The sequence below is a fragment of the Leptonotus elevatus genome, chromosome 13, assembly GCF_054856555.1.
Source record: "Leptonotus elevatus isolate MCC_2025b chromosome 13, RoL_Lele_1.0, whole genome shotgun sequence".
NCBI classification, from domain to species: Eukaryota; Metazoa; Chordata; class Actinopteri; order Syngnathiformes; family Syngnathidae; genus Leptonotus; species Leptonotus elevatus.
Window position 1 is genome coordinate 22,535,043 of NC_141251.1, and position 6,562 is coordinate 22,541,604.

Consider the following 6,562-nt stretch of genomic DNA (forward strand, 5'->3'; position numbering starts at 1 on the left):
GACAACCAGATCACTTGATCCCATCTACATCTCAAGTCCTGGTTCAAAATGAGCTGTTTATTGTGGCAGGGAGAATCATAGGCCACTAATTTCTCCATGGGAGTCCTTGTTTTACTGGATTGAGTCCAGCAGTCATTCATGCACTGTTGGACAATAACCTACAGATTGTGTCACACTTGAGGATGTCGCTGACTTGGACATCAGAGAAACTATCAGACCGGTATGTACTTCCACAAATAATTATTTATTGATTCATTCATTCATTTTTTCTTTGTTTGCTGCACATCCATTAAAGCTTTTTGACGTCACACTATCTGAAAGTCTGTATCTAACTGAGGAGAAGGAAATGGTTGTAAATAGTTTGGCTCTGGCCTGGGACCTCCCTGTGCTTACTCAATCTAATGGCACCTGGCTGCTGCACAACAGCATGCTGTAATCGCACATTCAACAACAAAAAAAACAGCAGCGTATCCGCATCACTATGCTTCCGTACCCGATGGAAATCCGGAGTTAGAAATAGAAGAATATCTTTCATTGATTAAGACACTTATTCTATTACCTCATTCACTCCCAGCCATTTTCATGGAAGCAACCCCCTTCTCTCCCGACTGTTTTACTGGATTTTGACTGATTTTGCAAGGCCCACAGAATATTGTGTTCTATTGCTATAAAAACATGGAACCTACCAAAAGAAAGATTAGTCTCTTCTTTCATCAGAAAAAAAGTACATTTGTATCTGTTTCCGCGTTGCAGAAATTAGCATTAGAATATAACTAAGTTTCGTCAATATTCACATTCTTGGTGAAAACACTTGACAAAACGAGCTTGTTGCAACATGGCCCTGGCTGATCTCTCATACTGCACCTGCTGTCCGTTTTTTCAATAACTACTGTTTTGTGGAAAACACTACTTCACCTTTATATTTTTATGCAGGATCGTGAGTGGTCGGCGGCAACAATGAATACACAGAGACTGATATGCTTTGCTCGAATAACTGTGCCTTTTATTCCCCGCAAACAGCAATAAACACTTTTATACTGTGCTAGAATAATCGTACGTTTTATTCCCCGCAGACAGTCATCAACACCTGTGCTTTGCTAGAATGATTGTAACTTTTATTCCCCGCAAACAGCAATAATCACAACTTGCTTTGCTAGAATGATTGTACCCTTTATTCCCCGCAAACAGCAATCAATACACTACAACGTTAAGCAGCATAATATGATCATCATCAGCGCTTACCTTGACACTAGACCGGGGAGCCTACGGTCCGGGTGAAGCGAGCTGCAAAAACGGCTGGGCAATCGTACGTGTTCCACAGCTGACTCTGTCCGGACCGTGTGCCGCTCCGTCTTTTATTCGTTAGCAAAAAGTTGTGAGCGTGAGAAACCGGGCTGTCCAAGCCCTCTCCCAGACACTGTCGAAAACATGTTTGCCAAGCAGGGAAGGCTGTAGTATAAACAAGGTATTCACTCCCAGGCTGATTCCGCCCTTTATTTACAAATTGTTGGGCACCTGGATTCGTACAACAGTTCAGGACAACAACATATCCTTATATAAGAGGTTACATGAGGACATATCAAACCATGGTTATTTTCCCTTCAACTACCAATGCTTTTGACCACCTCTTCGTGTCAGAAGCTGCATCAAAGCCTTCTGTATGCTCTTGCATTAAAAAAACATTTTAAAAAAACGTGTAAACACGTTTTTGGGAGGGAAGGACAAAGTCTTTGAAAATGTTTTACACGTTTTTGGGTTTGAATTAGTTTCATATAGCGTACCGTTTGTCTTTCAGTGACTGAAGAGCAACGGAAGCAACTTGTTCGCTTCTGGGTGGATTGGGAAATTCCAATGGAAAACATGAAGGTGAAGGTGGGTAATGGGGAATTTCCAACTGCCTGGACCTGCTTCCAACTCCTCCAACTTCCCTCACACTACCAAACTGAATGTCTGCAGCGATCTTCTCTCCTGCATAAGTGCCAATGACACTCTGTTTGGTCTAATTTGAATGTTAGACTGAATATTTAGAAAGACATAAAAAATGATGGTCTAAAAATTTTAAATGTTTTTTTATTTTTATTTTTTTAGATTTGATAGTTCATAAAAAAAAAAAGGTTCCTAAAGAAAAGTTGTAAGTTTGCTTGGTAATTTTGAAGGAACTAAGACAAATAAGTGTGACATAATCAAAACTATATGGCTAAAACAATTATAATACAAATGTTTAAAGATTGCTGTCAGACTATTACACATTTGAATTTGTCAAGGTACACAATAAAAGTGTTGAAACTTTTATGGAGGAAATGTTTACTTTATGTATACCCTCGACTAAGCAAATACTGAACGGCAGCCAAGTATTTGTCTACTCCCATACAAGTTCAAGGCCCCAAGGGGTTGACCACTTCATGCAGTTCAGCAAGATCTTCATCTCTGAATGGATGATGGTTCTCAGGGACATGGACACACCAGTCTACAGTTATTTTAACAAGTCCGCTGTTCTCCCAATCAATCCGAGGGAAGTGTAAGCCCTGTACAGAAAACAAACATACTACATACTAGACGGTCGGGACAGAGAGCACAAATATTCAGATATTTGCATATATTCTAAAATACATAAATGTTCCCCTTTAGTCCCCACGAGAGGAAAAAAATTCTGAAAGACAATTGTAATTTGTCCTCCTCGATGCAGGGATTAAAATTAAACAATACAAATTCATTTTATATTTATAGTATATATAGTTTTTCAATGCAGTTATTCAAGTTTAGCAATTCAATTTCAAATATAAACAATTCAAATTCAGTTTCTGGTGGCTCATATTTCAGCCCATAGTATGTGCCTTGTGATTTGCTGATTTGATAGACTCGAGCTCACCCGTGACGATAAGAGATACAGAAAATGGATGGATGAACTAGATAGCCCTGTGAATAAAAAGTGAAAATGTCAGCAGTATGTGGCAGGTTTGTAAATTTGAATACTCACTTAAATAAGCCCTATACGGAAACAAACACCAAGAATCCCATGTATGGTCATTCTGCAAAAATAAATGAATAAACAAAAAGTCAAAACTCCTACCTCCAGGTTGCTCTCGTCACCCTGAGCCTTACCTCCCACACTGCATTATTGATTTAGGGTACGATTTCCCTCTGTGCTAAGGGGGGTGGTTGTCCCATCCATCTCTGAAATTATCAAGGTGGACTTGCAGGCGTGGGATGAAAATATAGTGGCAGCTGAAGAGATGAAGACTACTCGACAGATCTAGTAGGCCATCTTCTTTCAGCTGGTGAAGCATTTGGTAGTAGTGACCAGTGACAGCTGTGTACACATCCCGCCAAAGTCGTTCGATTCTGTAGATCTGCCAAGATTTCAATAACTGCCAGATTAATGTAATTTACATTTATGTTCATTTGTCGTGCATTCTATTGCCATCATATTGCATTATATTGTGTTTTAATCTTTAGTCAATCTTTCATTTGGTAGTATCTGTGTTTCCATAGTCCAAACACAACATTTTCTGTGGACCTTGAAAGATCAGTCAAAATGCTCTAAATCAGCTGGCACCCACATGTTCTCTTTTCTGAAAATGGTTGGCAGTCAAAGAGTTAAGGACCAACAATTCAGATGAATTCACATTGTGAGCTTTAACACGCTTCAATTCGTGTCATCTGCCTGATGTAATAAGAGATGACCAAAAACGGAATCTGTTAAATCAACATTATTTTTAACAAATGTAATAACATATTGACACAACTAATTTTGACAAGGATGCTTATTAAATAAGACACCGGTACAAAGTTTTGTCTATAAAATTTCATGTCTTCTGACCTGAAAACTGCTTCAACTCTAATGAGAAGGTAACGTGAACATGCATTAGCTACATAGTGCAAGGATGGTAACAAATTATTAATAATACATTTGTATGCAGTATTATATTTTAAACAACTGATGTGATCTGCATGCTATTCAGGTGATGGGAGTAACAAATGGCAGTAGTTCTATGCTGGTTGGCCTGAAAAGTTGTTAAGGCTAATGTCTTGGTTAGTGTGTTTAGGTCAACTGCTCTTATACGTCTCATATAGTTTCTAGTACACCATTGTTGTTTAGTCATGGATCCACAGTTGATATATCATTTACCTTTGGTTGTGCACACTTTTCCCAGCAATGAAGCTACTTCATCCACATCCCCTAGATGAAAACATGAGGTTGGACACACATCTATTTTCTCTGCACCATGGTCACCCCGGACCCTTGAAAGAAAGCAATATTTATATAATGGATGTTAAAACTAAATTTGGTGACACTTCAATAACAAGAGTACATACCTTTGTGGGAGTCCATAATTTTCCACTGCTTTGTTAAACAATTGGAGTGTTGTTGCTGCTCTGTTGTTGTTAGCAGCATCAAGATACATGATCTGTTACCAAAAAAATGGTTCCCAACATGGATAAATGGATTACTATCTTGGAAACACATGTCACAATAAAACCAAACCGACCTTTCTAGAGAATGTTGTACCTTGGTCGAGAGACCATCAAAAATATTAGTATTACTGATTATAATATTACAGTAGCCTAGGAGGTAGTATTGCACCATCATTACAACAGCAGCTGAGATATTCTTGACAGAATTCCTGCCGTATCAACTGCGCATGGACCCTGTCCCACTGCACACGATGCCCCTGTTCCTGCAACTGTCCCATCATCATCATCCTGTAACCCACATTTGGATTGCTGGCAATTATGACCGAGACTAAGTCGTCAAGTTCTTCATCATTTAGTTCACTGTAGAGACTTCTCACGGACAAATCACAAGCTTACATAAGTCTTTGAAGTGTCCACTTAGAAACTCCCAGGAGTCTATCAATACAGTTTACTGACAGACCAATTGAAAGGTTTTCCATCACATACTCCTTGGAAATCACAATTCTAGGACGGCCTTGTGGTCCCCTTTCAACCGAGCGGACTACAGGTGTATCCCTGCAGTTATGCTCAGACACCAAACAATGCATAAAGTAAGTGCCTCGTATACTCCTGGAGGTATCACCAGTTGAGATGACATAGCACTAAGAATTACGAGCTCCTGTGAACAAACAAATTCAAGGTAATCTATGTCGAGTGAGTGACGGTCCAAGAAACTTGACAATCGGTTGAACAGTCTGTCCAAAACACTGTTAAGGAAAACGTCCTAAAATTAATGAAAAGATAAAGAAAGAAAAAAAGACGAAAATGAACAACAGTTATTAGCTTGCAACAAGCTAACTAACAATCTATAATAATAATAATGCATTGGATTTATATAGCACTTTTCTTGACACTCAAAGATGCTTTACAGAGGAATGGATACATTATTCATGCACTCACACATTCACACTGTGGTGGCGGTAAACTACTTAAGTAGCCACAGCTGCCCTGCGGCAGGCTGACGTAAGAGTGGCTGCCAGTGTGCGCCTACGGCCCCTCCGACCACCACCAAACAATCACACCTTCCATAGACCAGTGTGAGTAGCACTGGAGGTAATGTGTGTGAAGTGCCTTGCCGAAGGACATAATGGCACATGACTTGGGGAGAGTGGGGATCGAACAGCCAAACTTCTGGTTACTGAGCGACTGTCTCTACACCCTGAGCCACGGCCGCCACAATAAGGAATGTTGTTTATTTGCAGAAAAGTAACTCACCTGGGAAGAATGTGGTTGAGCGTGGACAGCCAATGCACTTAGTGCAAGGAATCCAGTGGAAGATTAAGCAAAAATACATATATTTAAATTGCTAACCAACTTGCTGCCTCGTCTGTGTAAACCGCTAGCAGCCACTACACTTAAATGTCGTCACAGTGTGCTGCAGCATCTTGATTGGACAATAAAAAAATACATTAGGAATACAGTACTTGATGTATGGGTAATAAAGCATGCCTGGAAATGCATCAGAAGTCTGCCAATTTGTTTTTGAGCAACCATTTTGGCAAAAATTTGTGAATGGCACCATGTTGACTCCGCCTGGTATGATGGCAAGTTTGATGACTCACCCTCATTTTCACCCCCGCTGCTCCCTGTTGGAATGAAATTGGAATTGGGTACACTAGATGTATGAGTACGCAAGATTGTGAAGCATGCTTGAAAATACATCAGAAGTCTGCCAATTTGTTTTTGAGCATCTATTTAGGCTTTTCCCAGGAGTGCTAAATGACAAAGCCATTCTGAAGATATTGTTATCATAATTACAAGCAAATTTTAAATTATGCACATTCCGTGCCAGATAGACAGGTGAATCAAATATGCGAATGGCAGCATGAGCATGTTGACAAACTTGCCACCGCCTGGCAAGTTGGCAAGTTTGATGACTCACCCTCATTTTCACCCCCACCACTCCCTGTTGGAAAGAAACTTGAAGTATATGAGACGTACGAGTATGTAAAATTGTGAAGAATGCTTGAAAATACATCAGAAGTCTGCCAGTTTGTTTTTGAGCAACCATTTTGGCCATTCCCAGGGGTGCTAAATGACATTCTAAAGATCTTGTCTTTGTTATCATAATTGCTAGCAAATTTAAAATTATGCACAATCAGTACCA

General features: G+C 39.7%; 1 long non-coding RNA gene and 1 pseudogene across 2 annotated transcripts in view; one reads left to right on the forward strand and one right to left on the reverse strand.

Moving 5' to 3' along the window:
* Positions 1 to 2,255, forward strand: part of LOC147164215 (uncharacterized) — a 26,427-nt gene extending 24,172 nt beyond the window's left edge. For both annotated transcript variants that reach the window (XR_015096836.1, XR_015096837.1), the window contains exon 4: positions 1,796 to 2,255. This is a non-coding gene — a long non-coding RNA (uncharacterized LOC147164215). The remainder of the gene's footprint in view (positions 1 to 1,795) is intronic.
* An 891-nt stretch (positions 2,256 to 3,146) lies between these two features.
* LOC147164217 (uncharacterized) lies at positions 3,147 to 6,023 on the reverse strand (annotated as a pseudogene).
* Between the last annotated feature and the right edge of the window lie 539 nt (positions 6,024 to 6,562).